General features: G+C 45.2%; 1 long non-coding RNA gene across 1 annotated transcript in view; it reads right to left on the bottom strand.

Annotated features, from left to right (window-relative positions):
* LOC141112958 (uncharacterized) overlaps positions 1–26,206 on the bottom strand; it is a 164,490-nt gene extending 138,284 nt beyond the window's left edge. The window contains exon 1 of the long non-coding RNA XR_012236668.1: positions 26,086–26,206. This is a non-coding gene — a long non-coding RNA (uncharacterized lncRNA). The remainder of the gene's footprint in view (positions 1–26,085) is intronic.
* Between the last annotated feature and the right edge of the window lie 1,707 nt (positions 26,207–27,913).

Here is a 27,913-nt window from a genome sequence, read left to right as displayed (position 1 = left end):
TCGGATGCCGTAATCCAATTTCCACGCCCCCATCGTTATTTAAGAAATACAGAACATCGGCGCCGACAGATCAGCAGGACGCAGCATTGGAGGAGGGTCGCCGGCGGGAGCCGAGGCAGAGGAAGAAGAACACCGGACAAAGAAGACAGAGGAAGAGCGGAAGAAGAAGCAGGGGGAGAAGGAGAAGAGCGGAGGATGAAGATGCAGAAGATGGAGGAAAACCGGGAGGAAGAAGCGGAGAAGAAGAAGAAGATTTTTAATAAAAGACTTGTCAAAAACTATCTACTGTATTTTTTAACACTACACTACTTTTTTTTAGTGAATGGGTAGGGGTAAATACTCATTCACATGGGGGGGGGCAGGATCTGGGGGCCCCCTTGTTAAAGGGGGCTTCCAGATTCTGATAAGCTCCCCACCCACACAGACCCCGACAACCACCAGGCAAGGGTTGTTGGGAAGAGGCCCTTGTCCCCATCAACATGGGGGCAAGGTGCTTTGGGGTGGGGGGCACAGAGCCCCCCTGCCCCAAAGCACCCATCACCCCTTGCTGAGGGCATGCAGCCTGGTATGGTTCAGGAGGGGGGGCCACTTGCTTGTCCCCTCCCTTTCCTGACCTGCCGGGCTGCATGCTTGGATAAGGGTCTGGTATGGATTTTGGGGGGACCCCCATGCCATTTTTAAAACAAATTTTGGTGTGTGGGGGTCCCCTCCGAATCCATATTAGACCCAAGGGCCTGGTATGGACCTGGGGGGACCCCACGCTGTTTTTTTTCACAATTTTCTTTTTAGCCGGCATTTTTTTTTTACATTGAGCGGGAAGCCAGCTGACAGCTGATGACTCATCGGTGGGTAAGGACGCGACGGCCAGCTTCCCAGCCCCCTCCTTAGCAACCAGCTATATACAGTGTAAAAAAAGATATTTAAAAAACGCAAATCGCGGCAAAATAGTGGTAAAAACGCAGGACTTGCGCTTTGGATGCAGGTCCATTGAATTCTATTACATGCAAAACGCTGCATTTTGAGGGAAAAAAGTCCCCGACCCTTTCCAAAAACGCAGAGGCACAAAAATGCATTGATGTGAACATGTTCCATAGGAACCCATGTTAAAAAATTTCCCTGCTTTTCTGCAAAATGCAAAATGCATCAAAAAACGCATTAGTGTGAATCGAGCCTTATGCCATGTACACACAGGCGGACTTTTGAACCCGACTGGTCCGACGGGACGAATCCGTCGGACAATCCGACCGTGTGTGGGCTTCATCGGACCTGCAGCGGCCTTTTTCAGGTGAAAATCAGACAGACTTTAGATGTGAAACATGTTTCCAATCTTTCCAACGAACTCGAGTCCGATCGAAAAATCCGCTCGTCTGTATGCTAGTCCGACGGACGAAAACCAACGCTAAGGCAGCTATTGGCTACTGGCTATCAACTTTCTTATTTTAGTCCGGTCGTACATCATCACGTACAAATCCATTGGACTTTGGTGTGATCGTGTGTAGGCAAGTCCGTTCGTTCGAAAGCCTATCGGAAGTCCGTCAAAAGTCCGTCGAAAGTCCGTCAGATAGACCGTCGAACCTTTGATGCCAAAAAGTCCGCCCGTGTGTACATGGCATTAGAGGTTTTGTAATTAGATTTTTTTTGCACAAGGCAATGATGTAAAGTAAAGTTGTTTTTTTATATTTACAGATATGTCTACATCGCTTAACATTTGTAATCCACCACTTTCAATTCTATCGAATCTCTAGAAATTTTTTGCTGAGTGTCTGCAATTGTAATTGTAACCAATAACTCCAGCAATTTAATAATATCCTGTTCACTTGTTTAGTGTGCAAATGCACCATAAATCAAGGTTATTTAATTACTTAGTAAAACAAATCTCTTAGCTGAAAGCAAAATTAACACATTTAAATATTTTATATCCTTATGCTATTTTTCCAGCAACGAATAAAGCTACCAAACACAAAGGAGTGCTGTAAGTGGCATTCCTTTACTACTTGCTTCACACAGAACAAAAAGTTGTACCCATTATGAGCATAATTAGATTAAACTTTTAAATTGCACTCAACTAGTGGTTTGCCAAATTTGCCCCCTGAATCTAATTCATAGTGTCTGTCTGTGATCTACCATTTTCCACTTTTTCAGAGAATGATGAAGTCAGTGGGGATTTTTTTCTTGAAATTATTCATTTTAAAGCTGGTCTGTAATGGTTGGAACCTCCTGGTCCAATTATAAAGGACATGTAGTGTAGTAGCGATGAGTAGAGTTTTGTTCCAGTAAACTGTAAAAGAGAGTAGTTAGTAGACCACATGCTGATTGTTGACCATTCCTTCATCCCTGTGGCTGCACAAAGAATAGCTTACATGCAAGTCAAGGTTACCAAAGCAGTTATTTAAAGTCTGAACACCAGGCAAAACTTGGTGTCTAGTTTTGGAGAGGATATGGAAGGTTAAAAACCATCAGGCAGGGTTACCAACCTTCTACAACATATTTTTACTGATAAAATGTAGAAAGTTTACTGACTTGTAGACAGGTGCCTACTGTGTATGTATTATGTTTTGCCGTTAAAAATTGTTTCTGGTGATGTGCCTTATAACTTGGCTGTTGTTAGCAAGGGTTATTGTATTCTTGTGACATGGGCTCCTCTGCATGTGTGTCATTTTCCATGTGTAGGATTGAAATACAGGGGAAGAAACTTGGTCTAGAGTCCAGTGTGGGAGCTGTATAGAGAAGACCTCAGTCTGATGTAATTTGTTTTGGATACTGCACTCCCTCCATATGAGACCCATTACTTAGGGCAACCACAAGCATGCACTTTTTGCTAAGAACTTCCTAAACTACCAGATATGAACAGCACCGTTAAAGAATAAGTTTAAAAAATTAAAAAATGCCGATTTTTTTTTTTTTTGCAGGTAAAAAAATGTGCATTTATTATTTTCTTTTTAGGAGCCTGTAAAGCATTGCACCCTTGATCAGCAGTTTGTGGGTGTAATGCCAGGCTCCTGCAGACTGTCTGTGTAGCTGTCTACCTCCAATACAGGCAGGAAGTTACTTAATGACAGCAAGCTCAATGAACTACCTAGAGAGCTCATCTGCGTCCTGGTAGTTCATTGAGAACTACAAGCCGTCAGCCACAAAGGCTGGCGGTAGTTGTACTTCATTGATTCACATGGATCTGTGAATGAATGACAATGAATGGGTCAAAAAGTAGAGCAGTCATATGGTAACAAGTATAACCAGGTTTACCCTTGTGGTTTTGTATCTTCAGGAGAACATTTAGTCAACCCTTATGGTTGGGGAGCAAAGGTGCAACAAGGAGTAGTAGCCAGCTGGCAGTGGAAGTGGTGAGGGTATCAGGTGAGAGGGGACTTGGTAGTGAGGGAACATTTAGTACAGGGGTCTTCAAACTATGGCCCTCCCATTGTTCAGGAACTACAATTCCTATCATGCCTAGTCATGTCTGTGAATGTCAGAGTTTTATATTTTCTTTTTAGGAGCCTGTAAAGCATTGCACCCTTGATCAGCAGTTTGTGGGTGTAATGCCAGGCTCCTGCAGACTGTTTGTGTAGCTGTCTACCTCCAATACAGTCAACCCTTATGGTTGGGGAGCAAAGGTGCAACAAGGAGTAGTAGCCAGCTGGCAGTGGAAGTGGTGAGGGTATCAGGTGAGAGGGGACTTGGTAGTGAGGGAACATTTAGTACAGGGGTCTTCAAACTATGGCCCTCCCATTGTTCAGGACCTACAATTCCCATCATGCCTAGTCATGTCTGTGAATGTCAGAGTTTTATAATGCCTCATGAGATGTGTAGTTCTGCAACAGCTGGAGGGCCGTAGTTTGAAGATCCTTGATTTAGTACATTTTCCCCACTTAGTGGCAGGGTCTTCATAATGGAACACAGCAGTACATGTCTTGCCTATGGACTGTGGTCACGTTGTGCAAGGCCTTGTGAACAATAGTGCGGTGGCTCCTTTGTGTGTCTAAGGTGAACATATCAAGACATGTATTCGGTGAAGATGTGAGATGGTGGCGTTAAGGACAAACTCTGTAATAATTTTTCTTTACAAAGTCGATTGTCAGGGCAGGAACAAACCTAACTGCGGTCCTTCTGTAGGTGTGTGGGTAAGTTGTGTAAGTGTGTGGGTCTATGATGGAAAGTGTCCTCTAGTCTGAAAGTGTAATGCCCACATGAAGTAAATGATTTAAATGTATAATTGACATGGCTTGCAATATAGGTTGTGGGGGGTCTATGGATGCACACACCCCGGCTCATGATCCAGCCCACAAGCACCTTGCTATTGGGACACACAGATAAGAGGAGGAAAAGTGGTGCATGGGGAGATGATTTACTGAGAACTATGCAAAAGGCAAGCAAGGTTGTACTATGTACATGGTCATTGAAGCAAAGTAGGAAACAGGGCAGCTGCAAAGAGTTGAAGTCCCAGATTGTCATCTTCCTTATGCTGTGTTAATGGCGACTGAGGAGGAGACTGATGACATTATATTTGATGGTCATGTCAAATGTCTATCTTCACTTTACTGGCAACAGGAGGGTAATTTTAAAGATGCCTACTTCCATCTATGGACAATCATGGATGGAAGCAAAAGGTTTTTTTTTTTTTTTCGATTTGTCCGCAATAGCGATGATTGTTAACAATGCTTTCATGATTAAATACAAAAAAATGGTGGTGCCAGAAGACTGTAACCCCTCACAGTTACTCTAGTTGGGCACAGGAACGGGCCCTGTTGTTAAAAATTAGTTCACAAATTGAAATTACATGCTGCTGTTAAACAGGGGCGGAAACATTGGGCCTTGGGTGTTGGTGGTGCCCTAAACCAAAATATTGTTGGAAGCTAGCATCATCAAGATTCAGGAGTAATAGGATAGGCAGCATAGGCAGTCTTCAAGGGATCCCAGATCCCTAGCAAATTCAATCAGTTACATCAGCATCAGGGGCTTGATAGCTACTGATCCAGGACTGATTTATTTTTATAAATGTGAGCCTATCAACGGATTCTGTGGACAGGCGCAATCCAGCACGCTGGATTCAGGACAGGCCAGTAGCTTGATTGCATAATGAGCAAGTTCTGGCCAGTGATCCATCCTCGAGACCTAGTAACCCAGCGAATGCTCTGTTGGAGCAGATATTCCTGCACCATATAATGCAGACACTGGTGATGGTTGCTTGAACCTATCAGCCTATGGCACTGAGGTCTGAAAAATTGTTTAAAGGCATCGGTCAGCCAGCCGCCTTCTCCACCGCTCTTCCTCTGACCGAACAAAGCCTCAGAAACACGTTGTCCAGCACCAGCAAATGGTAACCTCCAAGGGTTTGGAAAGGCATTACACAAATTTTTTTTCAAGGCCTCCTGAAGATGTTTCATCCTCTGCTCCCTCAGTGAAGCCAGGATGAGTTCTGCAACTTTACCCTTGAAATCTGGATCAAGAAGTGTTGCCAGCCAGTAATGATCCCTCTCCTCGATACCACGAATCCTAGGGTCCTTTTGAAGGCCTTGCAGAATCAGGGAGCCCATTCAGCATAAGTTTGCAGAGGCATGAGATTTTGAGTCCTCTGGGTCACTGAGGATGACATTGTCAGGCACTACTTCCTCCCAGCCACATACAATTCCTTGAGTTTCTGGGGACTGAAAACTGTTATTCTCTACATCCATACTGACACAGTCCTCCCCCCTCCTCTTCTTCTTGTGTGTTTGCTGGCCCCGCGGTAATGCTATCTGCATAAAGGGGGCCTTGAGAGGAAAGGAAGTCCTCCTCTTCCTCCTGCTGTTTTGCCTTAAGTGCCCTGTCCATGATTTCACAAAGGGTGTGGTCCAGGAGAAAGACTAGAGGGACAGTGTCACTGATGCATGCATTGTTGCTGCTTACCATCCTTGTGGCCTCCTCAAATGGTTACAATATAGTGCATGCATCCTTAATCAGTAGCCACTGGTGTGGCGAAAAGAAGCCAAGCTCCCCTGAGCCTGTCCTGATGCCATATTCACACAGGTACTCATTTATGGCCCTCTGCTGTGTGTGCAGCCGCTGCAGCATTGCCAATGTTGAGTTCCACCTGGTGGGCATGTCACAAATGAGGTGGTTGGTGGGCAGGTTGGAATTCCCCCCGTTGAATGTCAGTCAGTCGTGCACTGGCATTGTATGACCGCCAGAAATGGCCACAGACTTGTCTGGCCTGCCTCAAAAGTTCCTGTAAGCCTGGGTACCTGGTCAAGAAACTCTGCACCACCAAATTCAGGACGTGTGCCAAGCATGGAACATGGGTCAAGTGTCCCTGTCAGAGGGCGGAGAGAAGGTTGGTGCCATAGTCGCATACAACCATTTCTGGCTCAAGCTGCCGTGGTGTCAACCACCTCTGAGCCTGCCCCTGCAGAGCTGACAGAATCTCTGCCCCAGTGTGGCTCCTGCCCCCTAGGCTGACCAACTAAAGCACCGCATGGCATCTTTTTAGCCTGACTGTTCGCATAGCCCCTTGAACGCTTACGGAGCACTGCTGGTTCAGAGTACAATTCTGCAGAAGAGGCAATAGAGGAAGAAGAAGAGGAGGGGGTGGAGCAGAGAGATGTGGCAGAATCACCAGCAGCTTTTTGGAGGCGTGGTGGTAGAACAAGCTCCAACACTGTGAACCCTGTCCTGCATCCTTCCCAGCTGCCAGCAGAATTACCCAGTGCGCCGTGAAGGAAAGATAATGTGACGTCCCTGACCATGGCTGCTGGACCAGGAGTCAGTGGTAATATGAACCTTGCTGCTGAACGCCCTGTCCAATGAGGCCAAAATATTGCCTTCCACATGACGGTAGAGAGCTGGAATGTCAGGAAAGGTTCCACCTGCTGGTGGCGCTGTCGGACATTTGACTTGCAGTACAAAATGACACCAGCGGGTGTCTCCTGGCAGTCTGGAATTGTCAGGAGAGGTTTCACCTGCTGGTGGCACTATCTGATCCCTGGGCCGCAGTACTGGCATCCACCAGTGGGTGTTCCCCGTGGGGCCGACATTATCTCCTGAGATCAGGCGTAACCTGAGCCTGATTGTAGGAGATGTGTATTAATACCCGGCAAACACACACACACTTGCCTTGGTATCTTCCTTGCGCCCTGATCTGAACCTGTTATCTCAGAACCTGACCTTGTCTCTGTACCTAATAACTGTACCCTGTGCCTTGTACCTGAACCTGTCCCTCCTGTGTCCCTGTTACCTTTACCTTGCCCTGCAGCCTGATCTGTCCATTCACTCCCTGTCCCCATCTGCTGATCTCCCGTTGATGACCCTGGCCTGGCTACGTTTATGATCCTGGTATTCACCATTTATTGTATATACCTGTCTGATTGTTGTTACTTGTGGGTCTCTGTCTGGTAGTTGGTTTGTTGTGCACTGTGTTGTATTGGAGGTGTTGGTATTTATATTTTTCACTTATCTTAATAAATCACAATATTTACACTTAACATGCGTTTGGTTTCCTCTGTTGCTATCCACACAGTTCTGGTCACACCTGATTCATGACACCTTACGTGAAAAAAAAAATAGTTTTGGAGCCTCCCACTGTGGTACAGCACATTCCACAAATTCACGAAAGGGGGCAGAGTCTACCAGCTGAAAAGGCAGTGGTTGCAGTGCTAGCAATTTGGCCAAGCTAGTATTTAAACAGTGAGCATGTGGATGGCTGGGACCGTATTTTTTTTTTACGGTTCCGCAATTGGGGTAGCAAAATTTGCCTGCTGATATAAACTAGTGGTGCAAAATTGGCTGCAAGTACTTGTGGCACCTATTGCTATACCTTCATTCCTCTCAGTGCAGGTTTTTGAGAGGACTGGAGGTATAGTAGGGGTTGAGATCACAGATGAGGAGCAAGGAGAAGTCCACCTTTTTTTATTATGTGGGTCTTTCGGGTGCCGAGGAGCGATGACGTCAGCCCAGCTGGAGGGGGAGGGCGTGGCTGCACACGAGGGAGTCACCAGAGAGACAGCTGATGGTGCTGGACTGCTGACTCACCGGTCTGTGTCCCCACTGGGTGAAAACAGACTCAGTGGGAGATGGTGTCACTCGGGGAAGCCAGTATTAACATGCATAAAATCAGCCAAAAGTGGAATGATGTATAGAAGACTGCCATAGAGTCAGCTGATGACAATAAGCTGAAACCTCACATGTCTGTGCCTTCTCTGGAAAAGCCTCAATAAAAAGTGATGACACTCAGGGAATCCGATAGTAAGGGCATAAATAGCCAGCCAGGAGGGGAAGGATAGAGTCAGCCGTATGAATGGAAAGTCTTGCTGTGGGCAAATTAAAACTCCCAAAAATGGATGGATGGATGGATGTTCATTGTGGCATGATTCTGAATGGGACCTCTGTCATAAGGTCGCCTTGACGACGCGTTTCACGCATAAGCGCTTTTTCATAGTCAAGGAAAGAAGGCAACTTCCAAAGTTTAAATACAAGAATGTTAAAAACTATCATGGTATTTATTTTGACAATTGTCTTACTATTCACTAATTTTTTATATTCTGGATCTATTAAAACTTTTTAATTAAGTTTCACCTTTGACTGCTGCTATTGTCATTGTGACACCCAGAGCGCTGGACAATTTTTGTTTGTTTTTTGCTACTAATACCTGGACATCTGATGACCATCCCTTCTTCCTTTGGAATGTACTACATACCTCCTGAGTACTTACATCAAACCAGGCCCTGGTGACCACCCTTGGAACCAAGACCAGCAGTATCCTTTGAGTCTTTTGTCAAAAGCTATTCACGATCTGAGAGGTATAAGCCCCTTCAGATCTGTGAGTTCCGGTAAGCCTCTCTCCTAGGGGTGGTAGTGCTGTTAGCTATTATTTGCGCACTTTACTTTCCAATATTTGGACATACTATTTGGATACATCATTATGTTCACGAGGACACATTAAACAGAACTTTGTTATTGACATGGACTGTCACATTATTCCACATTGACCTTATTTATGTCAGATTCACTTATTTTCTTATTTTTCACTTTTTTGTCACATATTTATTTATGATATTTGAATACTTTATTGTTTGCTTTTTTATGTGAGTTTTTGATATAATTCTCACTCTTATAATAGAGGTTTAGCGCAGCATCTTTCTTTCTACTCTATTGTCTTTTGACTGTGTTTGCTGCTTTACTTATATACAAATTTATTCACAGAGCAGTATATATTTAATATTTTTTGCCAACGGACTGCATGGGAGGTCATCATATGTCTTGTCAAGCATGTGGTGCCCAAGCGGGTGCTGTTCTGGCCACGCTTGATCCACTTCAGACATAGATTGCAAACAGCAATGGTGCGATCTGCTGCACGTGTCGAAAAAAGCTCACACCTTTGCAATTTTGTAAGTCAGCGAGAAGTTAGCAGCGCCCTGCACTTGTGGAGCTCTGTGGTGTGGTGCAATAGGGTGGCTGCCCTTAAGCTGGCCCCTGGAAGACATTCTGCCTTGTTGGAGTTGTGCTTCCTCCTCCTCACTTTCCTCCTCTCTTCTCTCAGGCACCCAAGTACAGTCAGTAACCTCATCATCCCCTCCCTCCTCATCACTGAAACGTGGCAGTATGCTGCAGCTGGGGGAACATGATTGCTAGTTTCTTGTCCTTCTGTGGCACCCCCTCTCTTTAGGCTCACGTTACTCCCTTCCTCAACCTGGGAACCAACATTGGAGCCTTCAAATTGCTGCGCATCCTCCATCAGCATGTAACCGACACTATGTTTGAATAATTCTGGTAACTCCTCCATGCATGATGGTGGGGCTACAGAAGGAGTAACTGTGGACAAGGAGCAGGTGGAATAGGCCGCTTTGGTAGCTGCGTTGTGATGCAAACTATTATGAGCCTGGGTGACAGAGGATGTGGAGGATGAGGACAGCTTAGTTATCCACTCCACCAACTCTTCTGCATGTTGTGGCTCAATAACACGGCCAGCAGCAGAAAAAAAGGACAAGCGTGACCCACCTGCAGCAGATGTCCACCACCACCACTTTTCACTGTAGACACAGAGGCTGCTTGCCCTCTTTTAGTGGCCTGTGAGCTTCTGCTTCTCCTTGGTGGCCATCCAGACATGATGAGGGCTTTTTTTCACACCACACTACACTGTATTATATGCTGTGTACACCGCCTGAAGTTTATTAGAAACTGTACACACTGTATTATATACTGTGTACAACCAATGCATTGTATTATGTACCGTACACCGGCTGCACTGTATTATATACTGTGTACACCGCCTGAAGTGTATTATAAACTGTACACACTGTATTATATACTGTGTACACCGTCTGTGCTATATTATGTACTGTACACCGGCTGTACTGTATTATATACTGTCTACACCGCCTGATATGTATTATATACTGTACACCACCGAATACACTGTCTATATAGTCTACACTGAAAACAGAGTATATATATATATATATATATATATATATATATATATATATATATATATATATTTATATATATATCCTAGACTGTATTTTAATTCACAGCCTGAAGTGCATTATACACTGTACACCGCTGAATGCACTGTATATATATATATATATATATAGTCTACACTGAATGCAGAGTGTAATAAATATTTTAATACACCGCCTGAAGGGTATTATATACTGTACACTGCCGAACGAACTGTATATATACAGTTGTGCTCGTAAGTTTACATGCCATGGCAGAATTTATGATTTCTTGACTATTTTTCAGAGAATATGAATGATAACACAAAAACATTTATTTCACTCATGGTTAGTGTTTGGCTGAAGCCATTTATTATCAATCAACTGTGTTACTCTTTTTAAATCATAATGACAACAGAAACTACCCAAATGACCCTGATCAAACGTTTACATACCCTGCTGATTTTGGCCCAATAACATGCACACAAGTTGACACAAAGGGGTTTGAATGGCTTTTAAAGCTAACCATCCTAACTGACATATCAGCATGGATGTCGCACCACTCCCTTAAACTAAATCTCTCTAAAACTGAGCTATTAATATTCCCCCCCGCCCGTGCCCCCCTCCATGACTTTTCCATCAAAATCAACAATGCAACCATCAGTCCCTCCCCTCACGCCAGGGTACTAGGTGTAATCCTAGACTCTGACTTGTCATTTCAGCCTCAAATCCAATCGCTGTCAAAAGTTTGTAGAATTCACCTCCGTAACATCTCTAAAATTCGCCCTTTTTTAACAAATGAAACCACCAAGCTCCTCATTCACTCCCTTGTTATCTCTCGCCTTGACTATTGCAACTCCCTTCTCATTGGCCTACCGCTCCATAGGCTATCCCCTCTTCAGTCTATCATGAATGCTGCTGCCAGACTTATCCACCTTACCAACCGCTCAGTGTCTGCCAACCCTCTACTTCAATCCCTACACTGGCTCCCAATCACCCAGCGAATTAAATTCAAAATTCTAACCACAACATACAAAGCCATTCACAACTCTGCCCCAAGCTACATCACTAATTTTGTCTCCAAATATCACCCAAATCCACCTCTCCGCTCTTCTCAAGACCTCCTGCTTTCAAGCTCTCTCATCTCCTCCTCCCATGCTCGTCTCCAGGATTTCTCCAGAGCCTCTCCCATCCTCTGGAACTCGCTACCTCCATCTATCCGGCTATCCCCTACTCTTGCTACCTTCAGGCAATCCCTGAAAACTCATCTCTTCAGGAAAGCCTATCACGTCTCCAACTAATCTCCTACCACTTCCACCAGCTCATTCCCCACAGTTACAACCTTTTGTACCACCTGCCCCACCCTATTAGATTGTAAGCTCTTCTGAGCAGGGCCCTCTTAATCCTATTGTATTGTATTATACCTGTATTGTCTCCCTTTTATATTGTAAAGCGCTGCGTAAACTGTTGGCGCTATATAAATCCTGAATAATAATAATAATAATCCTCACCTGTGATCTGTTATCTGTTTGCTTGTAATTAGTGTGTGTGTGTGTGTGTATAACAGGTCAATAAGTTTCTGGACTCCTGACAGACCCTTGCATCTTTCATCCAGTACTGTACTGACGTTTCTGGATTCTGAGTCATGGAGAAAGCAAAATAATTGTCAAAGGATCTGCAAGAAAAGGTAGTTGAATTGTATAAAATAGGAAAGGGATATAAAAGATATCCAAGGAATTGAGAATGCAAATCAGCAGTGTTCAAACTCTAATCTAAAAGTGGAAAATGAGGGGTTCTGTTGAAACCAAACCACGGTCAGGTAGACCAACTAAAATTTCAGCCACAACTGCCAGGAAAATTGTTTGGGATGCAAAGAAAAACGCACAAATAATTTCAGGTGAAATACAGGACTCTCTGAAAAACATGTGGTGTGGCTGTATCAAGATGCACAACAAGGAGGCACTTGAAGAAAGATGAAAACCAAAAAAAAAAGGCACCTCTAAGTGCAGTGAATACAACTATTAAAATATCAATAAAGGGATTAAAAACCACTTACAAAATTGATGGTGAAAATGAATGCATCATGAGTGTGGAAGTGATCCGACATAAAAGTGTTCTCAGTGTGTATCAGCAGTCACTGTTCAGCAGGAGAACGTCCCAAGAGGGTCAGCAGGGTATGTAAACTTATGAGCACAACTACACTGAATACAGAGTATATATACACACACACACACAGACACACACACACACATATATATATATATATATATATATATATATATAGATAGTTGAAGCCCTATGGCCGATACGGATATGAACAACATAGACTTACCATAAGACTTACAACATGTAATGGACCTGAAGTGTGCCCTGGTCTGATGGACGGTATACCAAAGTAAGGGGGCATACACAAGATTAGAAATGAATATTTTGTGAAGAGAAATGAATTTGAGAAATGCGCTAAAAAGGGAAACCGACAAAGACCACAGGCGAGCGGGCTGGTTAAATACCCCCCGGGCTCCTCCCATAAATTCAGGCCACCATACTGGCCTTCTTACTTATGGTTGAAGCCCTATGGCCAATACAGATATGAACAACATAGACTTACCATAAGACTTACAACATGAAATGGACCTAAAGTGTGCCCTGGTCTGATGGACGGTATACCAAAATAAGGGGGCAAAAACATTCATGTAGGGGTGTAGCTCTTAATTGGTTTAGTGTTATCTGCTGAGCAAGTTGGTGAATGGTTGAAGATTGTATTTGTGATGGGCAAGCGCTTGACGTTGGTATGGGCTGTTATTTCTGTATGCTGCGCAGGATGGCTTGGATCGCATGGGTTGCGAACAAGGATGGCTTTGTGGGATCTTGTAAAGCCAGAAAGTGTTTGATGCCGGCTACGTATAGTCAGATGGTGTTGTGTGATATTGGCAACTGATTGTGGCCGCATGAGATGAAAGCTAGTATGTGCTTAGTGTCTTTTGATGTTGCCGCGGAGCAGGATGTCAGGGTTTTACAGAATGTGTTCCAAGCTGTGTGGTAGGCCTTGAGTGTGTTACGGGATAAGGACTGATTGATAAGCAGGGTTGTGCTGTGAAGGTGCTGTTTAAATCCAATGTCGGCTGCGACCAAGGTGGGACAGGAGAAGATGTTGGGTCTGCTCTGGGAGTTCTGCTGGGAAATGAAATTAAGTTAAAGGGACAGTGCGTCTGCTATGGGTTGTACTTACCCGGAATGGACATGGAACTGATGCTGCAGGGATAGTTGTACCAGCCTGCATAGGCAGGACAAAATAGGGAGTAACTTGAACCCAGCCTTATTGATGATATTGGCCGTGGCCTGGTTGTCAGGGGTGAAGGCCACAGTTTGTCGGGTTCAGGAACGAGCTTGGACCTGAGCGGCTGCCGTGATTGGGTATAGTTCGAAACAAATGGGGGAGACCGAATAAACCTGGGGATTTAGGAGTATCTCTGGAGGCCATGGTCCTGCAAACCAATGGTGGCCAAAAATTGCAAAGAGGCCCGTGGAGGCCATCTGTAACTACCTGCGGTAATAGAGGTGATACCAATGGTATGAACATGGTCATTCCATTCCCGTCAGTAAGGGACTCTTCCCACATAGACAACCCCCTACTGCCGCAGTGTATAAGCTAAGGATTTGGTCAGGGTTCTGTGTCTGAGAGAGGAAGACCAGGGGGTGTGAACGAAAGATCGTCTCTGGAGAATGATTCTTATTGTAAGGTTGAGCATCCCTAAGAGGGATTGAGGCTGTATCTTAGTACTCCCCTGTGCATGGATAAAGTCTTGAAGGGCTGACCAGATGCGGGTCAGTTTGTCGAGGGGGAGGCTGGCCTGTGTGGAGCGGGTGTCCAGGTTGAGTCTTTAAAGCAGCAGAGGGACGGTTGGATGGGTAGAAGTTTAAAAGCTTCCGATATATCGGTTTTAGAGAGCCAGGCACCTGTGCCTACTTTGAAAATGGCCTGAATCTCCATGTCTACTGAAGCATATTTTGGGGAGAGTTCCTCTGGAGGAATTTAGGGAATTCAATGCGGGATGTGGGAAGAATGAGGTGCGGACAGGTCGTACACCCAGCGAATGTTATTCGAAAATTTGCCCTGACAAGCCTAATAGGGCTAACTTTCTAGATGTTAAAAAGGGCATTGAGCCAAGGCGTCGATGATGAAGCCTCAGTCAAGTTCAGCCTGTAATAGCTGATCTATGGCCTGTGCGTTGGTGGCCGCTGGGCGGAGGTTCCTGTATTCGTGAGTCGTGTGGGGCAGTGTGATGAGGCCGGTATGGAATACTGCTGAAAATCTTTGGACAAGGAAGGTGGCTAGTGAGAGAGTGGTGTGAGTTAACGTAAAGCCCCAGCCATGGAATGTCTACTCGCCTAGTCAATAAAATTTTCTTTTCTGCCAGGTCGCGGGCCAAAATGAGGAGGGAAGCAAGGTTGGAGGTCCTTGCTATCCAAAATGTCTTTCCTGATGCTGGCATGGACCAGGTGGGCTGGGAAAATAGTGGAACTCTTCCTTGTCGTACCTGCAGGGGGGGTGTCAGAACCCGGAGTGTGGTCGGGTCAGGGATGGCCATAGCTGGGTGCCACTTTGGCTTGGATGTTTAGCTACTGTGGTGGGCAGCGATGACACCCTGGTGTGAGCCTGAATCGAAGACATGAATCATGAAGACACCTTCTGGGTTCTGGGCCCGTCTGCCGCTGGTGGAGGGAAGAGGAGTCTGAGGAGCTCGACCTTCCTGGCCATAGCGGGGAGGGGCACACGCCTGAGCACGGTATGAAATGAAACAAAACAACTGGGATATGCCAGGATGGATTGGTGTGTTGCAGAAGTGACTGGATTCGACTCGGAGCGAAAGGGTACGTGAAATGAAATGATTCACCATGACAGAGACACTACTCGGAGTGCTGCAACTGTGACTGACAATGAACAGGGCTGTGGAGCACGGAATAAAATGCTGCCAAAACAACTGGATGCGACCGGATTCGAATCGGAGTGCGGTACAAGGAATTAAATGAGTGAAATGACTTTGTCATGACGGAAGCACGAATCGGTGTGCAGCGATTACGACTGACAACGAACCGGACTGTGAAGCACGGTACGAAAATGAAACAAAACAATTCGAATACGCCGGAACGAATTGGTGTGTAGCGCTAGCGACTGAATTCGCCTTGGAGCGATAGGTACGTGAAATGAAATGAGTGAAATGATTTGCCATGACAGAGGCACGAATTGGTTGTGCCGCGGCTGCGACTGAAAACGAACCAGACTTTGGAGCATGTACTGAAATGAGGCCAAACAACTGGGGCACACCGGAACGAATCAGTGCATCTCAGATGCGACTGGATTCGAATTGGAGCGCGGTACGTGACAGTGAAATGAATGAAATGATTTGCCATGACAGAGGAACAAATCGGTTGTGCCGCACTGCCGCGGCTGCGACTGAAAACGAACCGGACTCTGGAGCATGTACTGAAATGAGGCCAAACAACTGGGGCACACTGGAATGAATCGGTGCATCTTGGATGCGACTGGATTCAAATCAGAGCGCGGTACATGACAGTGAAAATGAGTGAAATTATTTGCCATGACAGGGGCACGAATCGGTGTGCCGCTACTGCGACTGACAACGAACCGGACTCTGGAACATGTACTGAAATGAGGCTGAAAAATAACTGGAGCATGCCGAAACGAATTGGTGCATCTTGGACGCGACTGGATTCGAATCGGAGCGCGTTACATGACAGTGAAATGAGTGAAATGATTTGCTATGACAGAGGCCCGAATTGGTGTGCCACGACTGTGACAAACAACGAACCGGACTCTGGAGCATGTACTGAAATGAGGCCAAAACCAACTGAGGTACGTCGGGACGAATCGGTGCATCGTGGATGCAACTAGATTTGAATCGGAGCGTGGTACGTGACAGTGAAATGATTGAAATGATTAAACCATGACTGAGGCACGAATCGGTGTGCCGCGACTGCGACTGACAACGAACCGGACTGTGGAGCGTGGTATGAAGATGAGGAAAACAAGTGAGACATGCCTAAACGAACCAGTGCAATGCGGACACGACTGGATTCGAATCAAAGTGAGGTACGTAAAAATGAATGAAATGTTTTGGTTTGAAAGAGGTACGAATCGGTGGCTAAATACTACGGCTGCGTGCAGGGTTTCTTTAACGAATGACTCGTAAGTTTGGTATCAAGGTTTGGCGACACAAGATACCTAACAAATAGTGATGCATGAAATGAAAAACGTCAAACGAAACCCTACCTGCAACAGCCGAGCCAGACACTTTGTACGAAAACTGCGAACGGGAACTGAAAGCCTCTGAAAGTTTCGAACACGCAACTCACGAATGCTAGCGAGTAGTCGGCCTATTGACGTAGGTATCGCGCACAGGAAACCGACAAAGACCACAGGCGAGCGGGCTGGTTCAATACCCCCCCCCCCCGGGCTCCTCCCATAAATTCAGGCCACCATACTGACCTTCTTACACACACACACACACACACACACACATACACACACACTAGACTGTATATGTGTATAATATCTATATATATATATAGATAGATATATATCTATCTATATATAGATATATATATATATATATATGTGTGTGTGTGTGTGTGTATGTGTATATATATATATATATATATATATATATATATATATATATATATATATATATATACATATATATATATATATATATATATATATAAATATAGCCAGTACAGTGGCCTGAATTGGAATATGGGAGGAGCCCAGAGGGTATTTAAGCAGCCCACTCGCCCATGCTCTTTGTTGGTTCCAGGACGCGATTTGTTACGTCACCAGGCCGACTCTTCAGCTCACTGCTTGTTCGTGAGTAGTGCGTTGCGGTTGCTCATTCGTGGTTTTTCGATCAAGTCTTGCCCGCAGTCGCAGGTGGGAGTCGTTACTTTGCGCCCGCATCTTGTCCTAAATTGTTGCCATTCGTTGTATCCCCCATATTGTGTGTTCAGTTCCAGCTGCGGAACTTACAAATCGTTCCTACACGGTTCTCCCCCCCCCGTTACTTACCAAAGTCGAGTCATGTTGTGAGCGTCATGCACGACGACACACCACACTCTTCGGATGCATTGCATACCCGCTACAGACCGATGCAGACCCAGTCACACGGCCACTGTCGCAGGTAGGATTCGTTACCATGTTTTTATCATGTCAATTCGTAGCCACTCGCAGTGTCACCCATACCATGTGTTCGGTTCCCGCAGTGCAACTTACGAACCATTCGTACGCACTTCTCTCTTTTTACTTTCTACACCAAACTTGTTGTTGCCCAGTGCACAGCACCACAGCACACCTTCCCGATAAATTCCCGCCACAGTTTGCCGCAAACCACTCGCATGGCTCACTGTTGCAGGTAAGATTCGTCACCACTTTTCTTTATGTCGTATCTATTCGTTACCATTCGTCGTCCCCCAGGTCGTTCGTTAGTTCCCCCTACGGAACCTACAAGTCGGACGGATGTTGTCCTTATCTCTTATACTGCCCGCTTAGGGGTTCGGTCGACCGTCAAGCAAGCCAGTTGAAACCCCGCACCCACACAAAACCGTATCAGCAGCCTGTCACTCTTATTGGGATCCTTGCAAAAATGCAATATTGTCTCAGCTGCCCCTCACTCATCAAAAAGAAACAAAAAAATATATATATATACCCCCTTTTCCACCACGCAGTCTCGGCCCAGCAATCTGACACTCATTTGAGACCCTTGCAAACTCAATACTATCTCAACATGCCTGACATTCGCAGAGACACTTTGAACCATGCAATATCGTTTCAAAACAAACCTCATACTCATTGAGACCCTTGCAATCACGCAATATCGTCTCAGCAGCCGGATACTCACCAAGACCCTTGCGACCACGCAATATCCTCTCAGCAAACCAGACTGAGACTCTTGCAACCACGCAATATTGTTTCAAAAACTAACATCACACACACATCGAGACCCTTGTGACCACATAATATCATCTCAGCACACCAGACTGAGGCCCTTGCGCCCATGCAATATCGTCTCAGCAGACCAGACTGAGACCCTTGCAATCACGCAATTTCATCTCAGCAGCCTACACACTCATAGTGACCTTCGCAATCAAGCAACCTCATCTCATCTCCAGGAGCGCTAAACATTCGGGGCACAAACCAACTTACAAAAACACCACGGGGGCACTCAATCAGCCTAGCATACACGTAGCCACATCCAGTTATACATTTATCTACAGTGGCGTACCGGCTACTCATCATCCTTTCTGTCTTTTCCCCAGGTCAGTCAAGTTCAGCTTTTTCATCCTACACCAGGTTGGTCGTTTCTCCCCAGGTAAAACAAAAAACACACATATAAATATATAGGGGGAAGAACATACAGTTCGCATTTCACCAGGGCCAATTGCATAGCAATAGTAGGTCATTTTGCTTCTCAGCTAAAGGAACATGCATGTTACTCTTATGTCACCCTCATCCCAGGTTTCCGGTCGACCCAGTCTCCATCCATGCCAGGACCTCGCTGCTAGGGCGTCACTCAGTCACTCAGGTCTGTAGTTCAAGGATCTTTCTCCAAAAACACAGTCTCTGTGCCCCCACTTGCTTTCTGCCCAATGTTATATCTCTTCATAACACTTGCACCCCCTTATTTTTCTTACAGTCGGAGTGATGTTGCAGGCCGGCAGTGATGACCTCACACCCGTCCCTCTGTCACCCTCTACGGGCTCAGAGAGCGGTAACCTGCAGTCCCTCCGCACATGGACCATTCCCAAGATCATAGTTGAGCTTAGACGCAAGGGCATCCCCTACCCTGCTACGGCCAGGAAGGCAGAGCTCTTCAGCTACTACAGGACCCAGCGCCCATCAGGCATCCCTGCAGTCCATATCTGAGGCCATCTCCCAGCTGCACTCCATGGTCTCCTCACTGTCCGCAACAGTTACTGACATGCAGACCAGAGTCGCAGCCCTGGAGGTTTGCCCTGCCACAACCCTGCCTGACCCAGTCATGGTCACGGCACTGGCATTCCCTCCTGCAGGTATGCCAGAGTCCTTTTCTATCATCCTCCCTGCTCACCTTGTCCCTACCAGCCTCAGGAAGGACATCTTGGAGGGAAAGGACGTAAATTCAGCATCTCTGCTGATTTCGGTGCACGATGTGGCCGACAACAGAGCATACGCCTGGGGGGACGTCTCGGTCATCAAGTTGAAAGACCCCAGGCTCAGCCGCAAACTAACAGTCACCACATTCGACTTGTCTTTCGAGATGTTCAGGGATGTTGTCTGCTCAGCTGCCCCAGCAGGAGGGAAGAGCTGGACCTTTATCTCCATTCAGTCACAGATTTAGGGTACAAGTATGGAGGGCATGCCTTTTATGACTATCATCATTCATTTTCAGCCAGGGCAGCCGCCAAGCTCAGCCAGTTCTACATCAAGACAGACTGGAGAATTTCTGACACGGAGCTATTCTGCCGCCCTTTCGCAGGCCTCCGCTCACCGCTGTGCACCATTTGCCAGTCCGCTACCAACATGGCGAATTGGTGCTATGAAACAACCACAAGGCGCCCCTTCTACACTCCTTCCTTCTCCGGCACCAGTCAGCCAAGACCAGTGGATAGACTAGGACGGCCTATCCTTTCTCTAGGAGGAGCCCCCATTTGCAACAATTTTAATCACGGTGGATGCTTCCATAAACGGTGCAGGCTACTCCATATTTGCACAACATGCCTTAAAGCTCACCCAAGCACCACTGTCAAGTCAAACAGGACCGAAAGTCCTGACTAGGCCGCATAGATGTCAGCTGGTTGGGGTTCTATCTCTCTACACACCCCACTCCCTCACTGACTATATTACTGGTGCACAGCTTCACAGAAGTGTTGCACCCCCAGCCTCATCGCTTTACCCCTCACCACACACAAATGCAGGAACCTCCAGTATCGGCACACAAGCAATTGACTCCTTACTACAGTCAGAAGTGGATAAAGGCTTTATTATCGGCCCCTTCCCACAGTCACCTTTGTCAGTCTGGAGAGTCAGCCCTATTGGGCTTGTCAAGGACAAGTTCAGTAATAAATTGCTTAGCGTACGATTTGTCTGCACCTCATTCTTCTCACATTCCTAGCCTGAATTCCCTAAATCCCTCCGAGGAGTTTTCACTCAAGTACCCCTCAGTTGACCTGGCCATTCAAATCATCATTGGGATAGGTCCCAGAGCCTGGCTATCCAAAGCAGACATATCTGATGCATTCAAGCTCCTCCATATCGAACCGTCCCTCTGGCGGTGGCAAGGTATTAGGTGGAGGGAGTCCTACTACTTCTCCACCAAGTTGACCTTCGGGTCCAAGAGCAGCCGTGGCTGTTCAACGTCTTCGCTCAGGCCCTCACATGGATTCTGTCTCACCAGGCCCGCTGTCACACGGTCATCCACTACCTTGATGACTTCCTGCTTATTGAGCAACCAGAGGCATATCCCCTGGCAGATCTAGACGAGTTAAGAATAGTTTTCAACAACCTCAATGTGCTCATAGCTGAGCACAAAGTAGAAGGACCGGCGCATTCCATTACCTTTTTAGGTGTCACTCTGGACACGCAAGCTATGCAAGCTAGCCTGCCTCTGGACAAACTAGTTTGTATCAGGGCAACGACTTCACCCAGTCGCAAGGGTGCACCAGGAGACAGTTGCAGTCCTTACTAGGGGTGCTGAACTTTGCGATGAGGATTATTCCTCAAGGAGGGTCCTTCATATCACGGCTTTTAGTCTTTCTCACACCAGTACAAGACCCAGACCGGATTCTCAAACTAGATCAAGCAGCAGTAGCAGACTTTGCTATGTGGTACGAGTTGCTCATCAGCTGGAACGACATTTCAATGTTCATCCAGGCAGTGTCAGCCAAGTCACCACAGGTGGTCACCGATACCGCAGCCTCCACGTCCTTCGCGGCCATATTTGGCCGCCACTGGTTTGCTGAACCTTAGCTCCCAGAAATTCTCTTAATCCCTGGTTTCACCCAGTCTTCATCCCTCTTCGAGCTATATCCTATTGTGGCAGCTGCCCAGGTCTGGGGCCACACAGATGGTGCTCTTCACCACGGACAATCAGGCCACGGCCGACATCATTAACAAAGGTAGATCCAAGTCACTCCCCATCATGTCCTTCCTGTGCAGGCTCGTGCAGCTGTCTCTCCGTCACCACTTTAATTTTTTCTGTAGACATATTCCAGGTAAATGCAATATCGCAGCTGATGAGCTGTCCCGTTTCAACCTTACTTTGTTTTTCCAGCAGGAGCCTGGAGCCGACCCAATGACTACTCCTGTGCCATCCTGGTCATTGCTGACGATGGATTAAAATCTCACCTTGCCAACGCAACCCAGTTCATCAACCAATCCTTAGCACACAACACACTGAAGGCCTATCGCACTGCTTGGAACACTTACCGCAAGTTTTTGGCCTCTTGCCCAGGGGCAGCGATAGGTGATATTAGACACATCCTAGCCTTTATATCATATTGACATACGCAGCTAGCCCTTGCTCACAACACCATCAAGCTATACCTAGCCGGTGTCTTGTCAAATACAGTCCCCTATCATATAGTGTCCGCCCTGTACTGCGCAGGCGCAGTACGGAGGACAAACGAGACGCCGAAAGTCTCCGAAGTTAAACAGCTGATCATCAGCTGTACACGGCGCCTGCGCTTTTATTCTCACCCTATGTCCAGGTTCATTCCCTACTATCCAAGTGGACATAGAGTGAGAATAAATAGTTGCCGAGCGCAGCGAGGCCGTGCCCGAAGCGTGGCGAGCGAAGCGTGGCGAGCGAAGCGTGGCGAGCGAAGCGAGCCCGCGAGGGGACCTCTTACACAGCCATCGCTAAGAAGTGCCCAAGCGCCGTGTACAGCTGATGGTCAGCTGATCAACTTCGGACACTTTCGGCATCTCCTTCTGCTCCGTACTGCGCAGTACGGAGCGGACACTATCCGATAGGAGGACAGTATATGTCAGAACGCCGGCACCCAGCATTTCCTATCATTACATGACCCCAGTAAACTGTCAGTATTCTCGGCCCACACAGTCAAGTCATTCCTACGGGGTATACAGAAACACCAACCTGTAGCCAGTGGCAAACGCCTACCTATCACAAGTGCCATCTTCAGGGACATGTCTGAAATCTTTACTCGTTCTCCCTTTGGGGCTTTGCCCAGCCTAGTCATCCAGGCAGCCATCTACCTGGCCTTCTACGGTTTCCTACGACCTAGCGAATTTACCGTCAGCTACTCCGGCAGTCAGACACTGCTCCGACGCCAACTGACTTGCTTTCAGAACCATTACACCCTTCATCTCATAACACACAACGCATAACCATAAGAAATCAATAAAGAGTTATTTCCCTATCTGAGTCTTCTGCCCCCTTTTCTATTTATGTTGTAAGTCTTGTCACGTGTTTAAGTGATCCACATCTCTCTCGGTCCTAGGGCCACGACCATAAATATATATTAATACACCGCCTGAAATGTATTATATACTGTACACCGCTGAATGCACTGTATATATAGTCTATACTGAATTCAGAGTATATATATAATAGACTGTATATATAATATTAACACACTGCCTGCACTGACTGTATATATAGTCTAAAAAAAAAAAAAACAGAACACCTGGAGCGCTGCCACCCTAGGGGCCAAGTAGAGTGCTCTGATGAGGAGTAATCAGATAAGTGGATCAGATCCAGAGTGGCCAGCACAGCATGGAAAGAGTGACAGTCAAAGAAAAAAACACAAAATGCAGCGCTCTGAAAGAATCATCAAATAAATTCCAACAAACTACTGTATGCATAAACAATGCTATTTATTCCATAAAGTTAAAAAACAGTTGAACAGTCAAAGTTTAGAATAAATGTTAGTGAATATTACCAGTGACCTCAGAGTGGATAAGGGGGTAACAATCATCCGGGAGGCTTGCCTGGAGATGGTTTGAACATCAATCACCATCCAAGGAAATGGAGGGGAGAAAATTCATTTCCCAGAGTTGGAGCGTACTGGCTGCTGGTAAAACCTGCCAGCCCCAGGTGAATGCCTCGGCTGGATGGTGGTCAGCAGGATGGAAAGAAAGGCAACCTATGTGATGTAAACCGCCCCAGAGGGAACAACAAAGTCGAGCAGGGTCAATATTCTCAGCGTGCCTATGCGCCTTCTATGACGTCACTGCTGTGCCAGAGATGAAGGGTAAAGGTGTCCTGAAGTCAGTTGTGTAAGCATCCACTGTTCTGTTGCCGTGACTTACATGTTTTGCACACACTGAATGCAATATATATATATATATCTATATATATATCTATATATATCTATATATAGATATATATATAGATATATATAGATATATATATATTTATTTATTTATTTATTTATTTATTTATTTATTTATTATTACACTGCCTCCAAGCCACAAACTAACCTGCCTAATCTAGCTCAAGGTATCTAGCTCCATCCACTCTAACACACTACATACGGCCACTGTGTAAGCAGCCTTATATAGTGTGAGGTGTGGACTTAGCCCTCTGACCCATGATTGGCCAAAGGCACCCTGCCTTAGGCCAATTATGGCTCTCGCACTGTGATTGGCCAAAGCATGCAGGTCAGGTGCATGCTTTGGCCAATCATCAGACGTCAATGCACTGCGATAATGCAGTGCATTATGGGGCGTTCCGCGGCAGTCGAATTTGCCCCGAATACCCCATAATGTTAGCTATTGGGCGAACGGGCGAACAACCGATGTTCACATCGGGTCCATCCCTAAAGTAGAGTGTTAAATACAGCCAATATTTGGAGAGAGAGGAGAGTTATGTACTATATTGGTGCTATACTTGTTGGCGCTGGAATGGTGATGGAGGAATAAGAGTCCTCCACCTGACGGTGAGAGAGAACCCCCTCACACAGCACGTGTCAGGTGACCTGTGCCCCTATGCCTCATGGGCTCCAGGTGGTTGGCTGGATTTCTGGAGCTTCCATCTGAACCATGTGTCAAATATAGGCCTATGGGTGTGAGTAATCCAGACGGGAAGTTGTTAAATGCGAGGTGACCAGAAGGATGGTAAGTGGAGGTCTAGGATCTACACCATTGCACATACAGTACATGGTTTGGGTTGAACAGGAGGAGCCTAGCTGCATGTGACAGCCATGTGGAAAAAAGTTGGGCCCCCCTTACATACTGAAAAACAGATTTAGGGTTTACATACAGTTCAGGGGTCACACTAAGATTAGGGATTATATTTAGACACTTATTGAGGTTTACACATTTTACGATAACTGTATTTTAGTAATGTTTTGGATGTGGTACATAATTTTGCATGTCTGACCATTTAATTTATCATATCATACCTCACTTTGCTCTTTCTGGCATCAATTTTGACACCCCAAACCCCCTGCAGCCATTTTATATTGCACACATATAGAGGAAATAAGTGCACCCACAGAATTTTCTCCAGCTAAACCCTGGACATGGCACTTAATTAGAAAATATAAAAGGTCTTTTCGTCTTACTGACTATTCCATTAATATGAAGCCTTTAAAAAATACATTAAAAGACTCCATCATTTTCTAACCCTTTACTACATTGCTTTATACAATGATGAAGCGTACAACAAAAGAACTCTCCTGCTGTTATTACTATGCATTTAAAACAAAGAAAGAAAATTGTTCCCTAATAGCCAGTGACATGTTAATAAAATATGCATAATAATACATTTCAGCAAGTCACAATGGATTTTCAAGCTAAAGCATACACTGAATAAAAAAAGGACACAAGCCCCAGTATGGAAGCGGCACAATGGATGCTACTGTCAGACTGAGTTAAATGTACTATAAACATACACAAGGTAGGTTTATTGCCAGTTGACTCGGCTATGCTAATGGGTATTTTAATATTTTATATTTCAACTTCTGTTTCTCGAATGGAACAAATGAATTACCGGAGAGAGACAGAGATACTGTATGCTGCTACAGATAACTTGACATAAGGATTTTGATTAGTTGGATGATATTGCTTCCTGAGAGTTTTTATAGCTCTGAATGAATGCATTGTAACTTTGGAGACAAAGGAATAGACAATGTCTTAAGATTTGGAAGTTTCAAGTAATCACATGCTTTGTAAAGTTTTTCCGGACTCTACAATGTTGGTGTCTAGCAAGCTCCCCCTGTACTCCAGCTTGAGTCCAGCTTGGGGCTTGAAAGATGAATGCTCAGATAAAGTTTGTTACGATAAGGTGCAAGATCACCTTCTCCAGAGATTTATCAAACAACCTTTATCACCGAGTGTTTACCTTTCAAGCCCATTGAGTGCCAACTTATCTGGAACTACCTTACCATCTGAGCACCTAGGCCCATTTTTCTTTCAGATACATATATATACACTGTATAGAGAGGTGAATTTAGGCAGATTTGGCATATACAGTAAGTGTAAAATGTATTAGATTTATTAGGACATCTTTTATAAATTCAAGTGGTTAACATGAAAGCGTTTATCACTTATGTTGTTGATGGAAAAAGTTTTCTAATTCATTTTCCATGTTTTCAATGCAACCTACTTTAAATTTGTCTATATATTAACGATCTTAAAGTATATGTAAACCCCCACCTTGCAAGCAAACCAGTTTTTGTAGATGGGTCCATTGATAAGCCAATAGATTCTTCATGCACCATGGCTGATTTGCTCAATACTCTTACTTGACGTCATCTGAGAGCCACATCTTGTGAATAGACCTTAATTGCAGCCTGCTCTTTAAAGAGCCCAGTGCGTTCTCTGGTTCCATCACCGTCCTCAGTTAACTGCAGTCATTTTGCCCAAGGATAACAGGAAGTTTGCAAAGATGATTGTGATGAAAGGGTTGCAGTCCAACTGGAAAATCTAAAACTGTGCATCTACATGACTCACAATACAATAGGGACCTGGTGACACTGGCATGATGATGCCACTGGCTCCCTGAAGGATTCTTCATAGGACTTTATCAAGGTTATAACTCAGAGAGAGGAACCAGAAAGTAAAACTTATGGCAAAGCTCTAGCTATCAAAGCTATTTCGGGGTGGCACATGATATTCCATCAAGGTTACAGACAGCAATAAAGACCCCAGCGCTAATGAATACCAACATATACCTACCCAAACCTAAAAATGAAATAAAATGGTTTTGACTGGAGTGCCAATCTCAAAATCCAATACATCACCTTTGCTGCTTGAATATTTTATGTTTTGTTGAGACAGTAACTAGCTCTCCATCACATTTATGCTGAGCTTTCCAAAATCTGGCTAACCTTCTTGTATTCAAGTTGTACTGTAATTAAATATAAATATTTAAATAGGAACATTTTGGTTTCCAGCAAAGAATTCTCATGAATTATTCCCGATTCTAAACAATAAAACATCTGTTACTAGTTTAACATGTGATTATGCGATATCTCAATTAATAGGACGTAATCACAGGGGAGGCAGTGCCTCCTGTAATTAGCCTGTGTGTCACAAAGTTGCTTAGCTACCTGCATTCTTTTCTCGAAGGTTAAGAGGGAAAACACTGGCAAGCTATGTTTTGATATATGCAAAAAAGCAGTCACCAGGCTTGAAATAATATCTGGCTTGTGTGCAAAGAATTTAATAACAAGATAACAGAGAATGAAACATAGCATAGTTTAGTCATCTCCAAACCTGGATACAGTCTCCTGGAGATATAGCAAAAATACCCCTGTACCTGAGTGGTACCTAAATCAAGGGACCTGGTCAAGGGACCATGGTCATTAAGACTCCAGTCTGCAATAGCCTAAACCTATGCCAATGCTTGAGCAAAGCCATGCTACACAAGCCTAAAGTCCATGATATATATGAAAGCTCTCTGCAGAATGTGAAAAATCACACAAGGAAAGTAAATTGGGAAAATAAAAAAGACCTTATTACCGCATTGATAATTTGTTTTGTGACTCCTAGATTACTTTGTCACACCACGAATAATAATATGTCAGAGAAGCGTGCCACAGCTTGCTCCTAGTATGTCTTCTGTTCCTCCTCCAGGAGAGAAGGCACACTGTGAATGCCAATTAGAAGTCATCATCACAAAGCTATATTATGATTCAGATTAGGGATGTTGGCTTGACACTGAAGAATGATGGACCACCCACTGAGCAGTGATACCATTCTCATTATTTAACAGGAAGGAGACAACAGCAAAGGGCTGCTAGGAGCCGACACAAGACTCTTGCCACTTACCATTTCGTGGCTTGTAGACATAGGAGATTGTATGGGTATGATCATTTTTATCATTATATAGCCTTTATGTAGCAATAAAATAGTTATAATGTGGAAGCCAATGGGTTACGTGTGTTTTTCAATGATTAAGTTTCACTCTTCATTTAAATGATAATGAATTTCCTATGTCAACTGAAGTTTTGTCAAACACGGAAAAGTAGGCAGATGTAAT

Source organism: Aquarana catesbeiana, linkage group LG11 (assembly GCF_042186555.1).
Source record: "Aquarana catesbeiana isolate 2022-GZ linkage group LG11, ASM4218655v1, whole genome shotgun sequence".
Lineage (NCBI taxonomy): Eukaryota > Metazoa > Chordata > Amphibia > Anura > Ranidae > Aquarana > Aquarana catesbeiana.
Note: the sequence above shows the minus strand (reverse complement) of the source record. Positions and strands in the feature narration are given on the sequence as shown.